General features: G+C 45.6%; 1 pseudogene; it reads right to left on the bottom strand.

The window, feature by feature from the left end:
• The window catches only part of LOC128271230 (uncharacterized), a 10447-nt pseudogene extending 2741 nt beyond the window's left edge, over positions 1 to 7706 (bottom strand).
• Positions 7707 to 9549: the final 1843 nt, after the last annotated feature.

The following is a 9549-nucleotide window of genomic DNA, read 5'->3' as shown; positions in this document are numbered from 1 at the left end:
ATACTCTTCAAACCCTCCACGCTGACTAAGTGTTGTGAACTACCTCACAAAGGAGATTCGCTCGACTTTGTTGTCCGTTTTGCTTTCCTTTCCCTCTACTATTTCCTCTCCTCTCCTTAGATTTGTAAGTCTCACCTGTATAGCTTTAAGCAACCAGGTCTAATAAATAGTATTATTATTATTAAAGAAACAGTTATTTTATTTTGGTCCTTCCAGAAATGAAACTAAAAACGGAAAAGTTTAATCGAAATATTTACTGCGGAGGTTTAACGATACGTTCCAACGAATTCGAGGCGTTTTGCGATACATTCTAAGAAAAAAGGCCTAAAGAAAAGGAAGACTTTGGAACGAGTACTGCAAATTAAAACTGTTTCCAGTTGATTCAACACGTCTTCACAGGATCAATTGCCAAGTCCAGCGGAAGGGTACTCAGATACCAAATGAAATGAACCGAAATACGGAATAAATGGATGCATATTCTTCACAACGATAAAGACCAGGCATACATTACCTCGATTCAGGGCAGTTGCATCATGTGAAACATGATAAGAAATCTAGTTTCAAGTTGAAAAGAATCCTGGAAGATCTATTTTACTGATTACACATTTTCTTCAGAGTCCTAAACAAATATTCTAAAATGTCCACTTTGAAAGAGGGCTACCTGCTGATGGTTTATGGGTTAGTGGATCTACTGGGGGATCATATCGTACCAACGTACGAACCTCTCTTCTTTAAACACCTGTTTCTACTTATCCAGGAACTACAACCGACAAGCGGTCCTAACCTGTAACAGAGACTCCTTTTAAAATCAGCCACAAAAGATAAATGACAAGCTACTGCAGGTCAAAGTCCCTAAAAGTAATCAAACAACAACCAGTTTACGTCTCTCGGAAAGGCCAGGGCTTCAAACACCCAGGAACCCTGATTGACAACTGGTAGTTGAATGAAATTAAATTTAAAAAGAGACGAATGCTAGGCTATTGCAGCTCAAAGTCTCTAAAATACAAAAAAAAAAACCAAAATTTCTGATACATTCACAACAATGATGGTGGGCGGTTGTACCCGGATGTACCCGGTACCCGCTGCCGGAGAGTTTTCCAACTCGCTGTCGTTCGCTCCCTCTGCCGGCTCCTCTCCCCCACGTTGCACGGTACAGACCCGACTATTGTGTTGTAGTCTGCGACGTACAGTCCGAGTAATTTTCGTGCATAGTCCAACAACGTCTCATCGCAAGTGGAGTTGCAAATGGCAACCGCCTAATGTGACTTACAATAGAGTTCAAAATCGCGTGTCGACAGCACCTGCTTAAAAACCACCGTTAGCCTACCACATCATAGAAGTATCCCCACTTTGAAGGGGTCCAGAGTACAATGTTGTCGCCGAACTGACCGTGTTTAGTTTCATACGGAAAGTGGACCTGACACAAAAGATCCTGCAGTTTGTCATAATTTTCATTTGTCATACGATCTTTTGCCGTAAATACCTTAAAAAAATTTTGCACCGCACCTAAGTGCAGCAAATGGCGGTCGTCACCGACAATTACATCCTTAATGATGTCTATATTGCGCAGATAGGCCAAAGGGGTCATCTGTCGAAGATCATCATTAGTGCGATGTGTTGCATCGTACTGATGGCCCTCGAAATCAGCGACCGTTCGTGCGGGGAAGGGTGTGGCGCTGTGAAAACACACAGAGCCGTCTTGTTTTGGTTCGCCCGGGATGATGCACTTTGGGCACCCAAACAATCCGCTTTGCTGGACCGTCTCCGACCGTATTTAAATAAATTTACCCCACTAAGAAACCTACCTTTCGAGCGCGCACGTGCCTCAGCGTCTCCAAGCACCGCTCTGACTTAAACAGTTGACAATTCGCGCGACTGTTTGGATCATTCGAGTGGTTGTGACTTCGTTCACTCCCGTCCGTGGCACTGGTCGATGGGGTTTGTGCACGAATTGCGACTTCCGTAATGATAATATTATGTAATAATAATGTAATATGATAATTATATGTCACAGGCGTACTTACTTACACCACGATGCCAGAAGGGCCAGGGACATCTTCTATGGGCTGGAGTTGATGTCCCACGGCCCCTGGAGCACGGTTCGAGGGTCCCTCGGCATGCCCGGAATATGTGGAAGTTTTTGAACTAGTTTTTGCATTTCTGCAAATGTTTCTAGTCCACTGTATGTATTCACTGTCAGTGCGTGCTGGTGCAGGGACATCGTTTGGAATGGTGATCCCATTGTCACACACACAGCATTGTCTTTTTGCCGCATCGATCTGGTTTGGCAGTCGAAGTTGGTGATTGTCCCGAACTGACGCATGATTTTTTCTTTCGAGGATTCTTATAGTTAATCCATTCTTCATCGCCAGTCACAATCTGATGGAGAAATGACTTCCTTTCGTGCCTGGCGAGCAGAATTTTACAGATGGTTTTCCGGTGTTCCTGCTGCCCTGCCTTTCGTTGAGTTCATGTGACACTCATTTTCCCATCTTCTGGATCTTTCCCATGGCCTTCGAGCGTTTAGACACGGTTTTTTGGGACACATTTAGTTGATCCGCGAGTTGTTGTTGCGTTTGCGTGTCATTTTCATCCAAAAGTTGTTGTAATTCAGTGTCCATGAACTTTCCGGTCCTCAGGCGTCCGCCCGTGAGCCATCTGCCCTCAATGAATACCGCACTTTTCTCATTCAGAGATGCCCTCAATTTGCCCTCCAATTCCCTGCGCTTAGAACAGCTGCACTTGCTTGACGAAGAAGGACCGTTTTTAAACGTTGTACAGCATTTCAGCCCTCAGCTAAACGTGGTTAAAGTTAACAGTGTTTCCGAAGAGTTTTTTCTACTGAACTTCCCTCGACTAAGGGAGTGGCATTTGCTTGACCAAAGAACGACCATTCCTCAGTTAAATTTAGATGTTTTTCGAGCATGCATTTCGTCTGCATGTACTCAACAGGTCACTCTAGTGGTCAAGGCGGCGCGGACCGCCGCCATGAATAGCGTCGAGAGGTTAGCACGTTAGTGATGGAAAGACGCGGCGCCTGCGCCGAAGGCCGCTACGGCGGCCGATAAATAAAAGGTGTCGATCGCGGACTCGCTAGCACTGCCACCGCCAGGATTGTTGGGATTGTTGAACATGTCCAGTGCGAAATGTTCCGAGCAGATGCGGTAGTTTTTATGCATATACGCGCCGCCCCGTGGTTGTCGTACTTCAAACACACACACGCGAAACACAAACAAAACTATGTTACTGCGAATGTATAATTATAATTGCTTTGCGAATACTTTAATGGCCGCCTGTGGCTTTTTTTGACGAAGGAATTCCTTCATATGTTCTTCGAAAGGCTTTTTTTCTGCCCACATAAACACTAATTTTTTTTCGCTTGTGGACTTTGGAACAGTAGGGATGCATCAAACACAACGGTGTAAATTTATTACACGGCTTTTTTTGTTTTGATTACGGACATTAATGTTTGGCCTGAGATAGGCATTTTTTGTGGACAACTGTAGCGGTTTCGCATATGATGAAATGGATTTGTGTGTTCATTTTTTTAGTGCTTTACTTTGCATGAATAATGTAGAGAGAATGTTTGTATCACCATATAGGTTCACATGTCTCGACGACGATGTGACGCTTTATCCCTTGCAATTTAAATCGAAACGCGATACGGAGCGTCCCAAGACACTGTAGAGCGTATAGCAATGGATGTAGACATGGATCGAGCAACGTGTACGTGACACGCCTGTACGCAAACTTGGCTATTACAACTAACCGAACTATCATCTAACATTTTTCCACGGCAATTGCACTCAGCACATTTATTTCTTTCTTCGTGTACAAGAAATCCATTCTAGTTAGATGTGAAATGCACAAGAATCACAATGCAACTCTCGAGAACCCTTCTCGGTCTCCGGTCTCTCAAGCACCTGTTTGTTGAGGTACCAGCGGTACTCACAGATAGTGCCTGTTGTATGCACACCGACGGAATGCACAGTTAGTGCGTGCAGGGGCGTCGTTTGTGCATTTCGGGAGCCATATATGCAATCGTCCCTTTGTTTGCGTTTGAACTAAGGGTGTTGCTGCGACAAACAATAAACATTGCGAACCGAGCGAACCTCTGCTGCAACTGCAACGTCTTCCCAAGCTTTGTTGAGGAATTATAGAGGAGACGGCCGGCTTACAAGAATTTTGCTAGTTTTAATTCTATTATTTACAAATTGCGACATAATTATAAACAGAAAAAAACTGCACAAACAACAAACAAACCCACAGCAATTGAATGTGCTCGAGCGTGCGAAATGACACCACACTAAAAACGGCCTAAAAACCGATCAGGAATTGTTTAGGGAAGGCATCCTCCTAGGACTTTTTGTGCGCTCTTCTACTCGGTGTGTTAAAAGTGGGGAATGTGACGCGCTTGAGCCTACGACGTCGTGAACTCCGAACGGCGGAAACGAACGGGAACAACCACAGGAGTTGCGCACATATGCAGAGTGTATTAGAACACGGAACAATGTTTGAACATTTTGTTGGGGCCTTGGCAGGCAATGCACCGTAACGTTTCTTGATGACCTTGACGCACCTTGCTGGCCGAGTTTGCCAAATTACATAACAGATATAAGACAACTACCGCCTGCATTACTGAGTGGACAAAGGCAGTTCCGGTCCAACTTGCGCAATGCGCACACACTCTTCACTCTTCTTCCGGATCAAGCGGAGATTTCGGATCAGGCGGAGAGATGCGGCAACAACGAATGGGAGCAACACACGAGCGCCTATGGACGGAAGCGAAAATCGGTATGGAATAGTTTCGCAAGAACCCCTATAGCGGCGGACAACCATTCATCTATTAATTATTCCGTCAATATTTCAGCGGATCGCGCGGCAGGACAAAAACGAGAAAGCAGCACAGAAGTACGGCAGGATTCGTCGAACCCCTTCGTACGACACGATGTCTCGACCTCGACCACGGGACCAATGGACCAATAGAGAGCAAAAGGATGTAGTAAGTGACCATTTAGAGTTACATTAATCGGTGCGAAGATTTTGCTCGAATCTCTTTTGACTGAACTGCGGTTTTCCTTTGATTTCCTGCAGTCCAGTTCTAATGTCATCCGACTAAAGCGGGAAAACACCGGCACGGCGGCAACATGAAGTGGGAACGAAGCGATTGCAAACTACTTCGACACTGACATTGATCGTGTCTTTGATAAAGCTGGAAACGCCGACGCTGGTTGGTGGGGGGCCAGAGAACGACCTACGACAACGAGAGAACACCTCGGCGCAGTAGCTGCGCGGGATCGTCGAGCGGCAACAGAAAGTGGAAAGAAAGGCCCATCCGGGGTAGATGCGCGACAAGAGAGAGCAGCCGCCGGCTGGCAAGAAGTTGTGATTTTGGCCTCCCGCGTCTCATCATGGCAAACCTCCGATGTGTCAGAGTTCTCGGCAAGTGGGGTTGTTTCACGGACCCTGAGCAGGGTCTTCTCGTGCGGATGCGCGGAGTGGTTTCTTAGAGACCCATGTCTTTCGACTTCATCGGTCATATGAAGTAAGCAATGAATGCTCAACATTACAGGGCCGAATCTTTCCGCATTGTGATGCCATTTCTCAACGAATTGTTTTAGCATAGTTTAACAAAAGCGTTGTGTGAAATTGTTTGATGTTAAGTATTGCCACCGCGTGGTGCAGCAACCAAACCAACGACTAGTCTTCGTCCCCACACTCTGTAGAGCACAATCATTGCGTGGAAATCGATGAATGTGGCGAAAGTAGCCGCTTTCCAAACACAGTTAGTACTAATATATTCTATCCTTGGATTGCGATCGACGGTTGATGTTGCTTTGTCAAACGGAAACTTAATGTTCCACATATTTGTTTTAAAATTGTGCATCTTTCCGGCTTCCATCCCATCGCTTCGACAAGCTTTGGAAACATTTTTTTATAACCGCAAAATGCACCAGGATGTAATCATCTCCTACCAACACGTCCTCAACGATATCCGATATTGGCAGGTCCGTCAGTGGCGTTGTACGTCGTTGGTGGGGATAACGCTCCGGCTAGGTGACGTACGTTCCGGCTAAAAAATCGGCTCCGACCCGGGCGGGGATGGCGTCCGGGTTCTCGCAGTAGTATGAAGTAACGTTATTTATCGTTTGTTCAAAGATATGATGCAATGCGCGAAGCATTTGTTTCAGTATGTGACTCTTCTGCAATTAGCGTCAATCTTCGAACAACTTTTTCAATTTTGCGACGCTTTGCTTCTGGGATCATATTGAACGATTCGCGATCGTTTTGCAGATCAATCTCGTCGCTATCCATATCATCCGTTTCCATAAAATAGAAATTTGATTCTTTTCGCTATAGTCAATTTATTGACTATTTTTTCCCCTTCCAAAAACCGGGAGATCGTAGGAACCATGTAGGATCCCAAAAGCCTCGGATACAAGCGACAAATAGCTGAATAGATAAGCGGAGCGCTTTGTAATGAATTGAACCGATCACACCCAACACACATTGTTACTAATTGTTGAGAACGCGACAAGTGAATTACGGATCAAACCAGAAAAGGGAACCAATGTTTAGATAATGCAACGTACGTTTCATATCGCGAACAGACCTCCAACCAGGAAACTCGGAACGAGCGTAAGACGAGTCGCCTTCGAAGGACCATAAACGAACCGATTTAACCGCATGCGCAAGTACTGCGCGCAACGGAAGGTCCCTTGGGACTCTGATAGGACCAAAGTTTATCTTGAAAAGGGACAGGTTCAAAGAGTAAGGTTCTAGCGAGAAAATGTTCCGAAAATTTAGTATATAAGGCCATGAAAATTGTATGAATAAACACCTTGCATATTAGTTCTTAAACGAATCGAGTCGAGTTGCCTTTCTCCTCTTCAATTGGAACTAGCTTGTGCCTTGGGAAGAATTTCCTTCGGAAATTGACCATCAATAATCCTAAAGGAAGATCTGGCATATCTTAAGTCCACGTTCAGGTACTAGGAATTCTCTGAAGACTACCCTATCCGTCTGACGCTTTGAGTTGCATGATCTGTACAAGCGGCGAGCCCTGAAAGAAAAGGGTTTCGATTTCAGTGCGGGTCATCGGGTGCCACGCGAGAGCACCAGTGTCGGCCGTTCTTCGCACGGCTGGGACACAACTCCAATTTAAGTCTACTGAGGAACCGACATCAACATTTTACACTAATAATAAGCGAACCTTTGTTCAATAAATTCAGAAACACCACAGATCATACCACAGAACAAATTGACAGTGCCGATTCGCGATTATGCCACTATTAGAACAGACCGCATATTTCCCTTTTTACTTTCTTTTCTTTTCTTTTGTCTGAATCTGCGATTATATAGTGAAACACAGAGCGTTGAGTTCGATTGGTGAAATAGGTATCTTTTGATTCAACCAAGCCCTACGAATTAAGCGAAGTCCTTCAGTCTACAATATAGCCGAGTGAAATTTAAATGGGGAATTTAAGACATTTCTTCCTTCGAGCAGTGAAAAAAGTCATTTCAAGGCGCTTGAAAGTGAAGCAAATAGTGCAGAAAATAGTAGCTGTTAAGTGTTGGTATACGAAGAGACGATGTAGGTTGAAGCTTCACGGCGAACGGGCGACGGGGATTGGCCACGATCGATACTTTAAAACGGTCAACGAGATGAACGGGGCGACAATTTGGTCGAGTTTTAGGTTACCCATGTCGGGCTTCAAAAGAGAATAAGGACATCTTCAGGCTTTTGAAAGCGAAGAGTATGCAGGAAACAGAAACTATTATACGGTGGTAAGGAAAGATCGCGCAGCAAATAGGAATTTCAAAGTGTTGGGAAGGTGTGCAAAAAAAAGAAACAGAATGCAAAAATAGAAACGTGATAAATGCACAGAAAATAGGAACACTAAAAGTGTTGAATAATGAAAGTATGTAGAGAATAAAAACATCAAGTTTTGGAAAGTGGGAAAGTGCGAAGAAAAAAGTGCCTTACGTTTACATCTTCAAACAGTAAAAAGTGGTGACAGGGACTCCGAGATAGGAAAATGGAGAAAATGCCCCATTCAGAATAAGTGCGCAGAATAGTGTCGAGCAACGTGTTTTTATTGATCTCCACACCATCATATAGCTAAATAAAGAAAATACACAAATACATCATAATCGTAGTCCAATTGTTTTATTTTTTCAACAATTACTGCCTCACTGCGCTGGTGAAATCTAGTAGTCTTAAAAATCGCATATGATCGGCACAGCCAGCCAGCCTGGATGGACTCGTCAATGTTGGCGAATGCAAAATTATATGCCCATTGTACTGCCCCTACTATTGGTTCCTCAAAAGTGCACAGGTTACACACAATTATTCCCCCAGGTTCCCTCAAAAGTGGCAGCGCAAAGTGCGGTCGGTCTTTCAATTACGGGGAACACTATTTTCACTTGACAGCCAACTCAACTAGTCTAGCCGCCAACCAACGGAGCGGCAAGTCACGGTCATTCGGGGCTATTACGCATGACAACGGGCCAACGGAAAAAAGGAACGAAAACGCCATCATCGCCGCGCGATGTGTTCGCGGCGGATGCGAACGAAGCGGATCACAACAAATGGAATAACATTAAAACCGGGGGCCCCCCTTCACAAACACTCGCGCACAGCGGCAACGGAATTCGCTCTCGGGGACAGCATAAAAACTCTCTCGCTCTCTGCGCTCAGCTGTCATCGGGGCGCTTCGGTTTGTTTACATTTTTGCGTCGTACTCTACGCAATGGCCGCGCTCGCGCCATCCTCGTGTCGCGGGCCGAGCGTACGCGTGTTTTCTATTTACTTTCGCTTTCGACCGCCGATGTCGTCATCATGTCTCAATCGCCCGTTTGTTTTGGCTCTGCCCCTTGCCGTTCCCCCGGCCTACTGCGATGTGACCTACATTTTCGTGACGACGCTGCACGCGGTAAGCACCAGCTATCGCGCTCGGGTCGGCGCCAAATTTGAATGAAACTCACCGCGACTGGTCACCGATCCGATGCTTAGATAGCCGGTCAGTGGTCGGGCTAGAGACTATGGGATATCCCAATTTGGTTTCCGATGCGCTGCTCGTGTTTTGTCAACAATCAACAGGGTATAGTCACAATAAACGCCATCATCAAACTGCGCAAGCGTGTGTCGAGGACAAATAGAACTTCCACAGGTCACCAGCAGGCCCTTGCACCACATTTCACTTCTCGATTCTTCTGTTGGTTTATTGGAGCCCTGAAATGAGACCCTAGCGGTCCCAAGTGCTAATGCAAATCGCTTTATACGAAACAAGGACTGAACGGCCGGGTACTCAGTAACCATTGCATTTGCGCCCGCATTTGGATAAACTTCTCGCTGGGCTTCTCTGGTTGGTTGCTACGCAACCCGACATCATTGTTTACCGCTACCAAACAACCCGCGTCGGCGAGTTTTCAAGGCCTTCTAGCTGAGCCTTACCCACAGGATAGATCATGCCAAATGGTTTCCCGCTTGACGTCACAGCTGCCATTGCGGAGGCAACCCCGAAGAAGAACTGGCCAAGCGAACTC

The sequence above is a fragment of the Anopheles cruzii genome, chromosome 3 (genome assembly GCF_943734635.1).
Source record: "Anopheles cruzii chromosome 3, idAnoCruzAS_RS32_06, whole genome shotgun sequence".
Taxonomy (NCBI): domain Eukaryota; kingdom Metazoa; phylum Arthropoda; class Insecta; order Diptera; family Culicidae; genus Anopheles; species Anopheles cruzii.
This window is presented reverse-complemented; position numbering and strand designations above follow the sequence as displayed.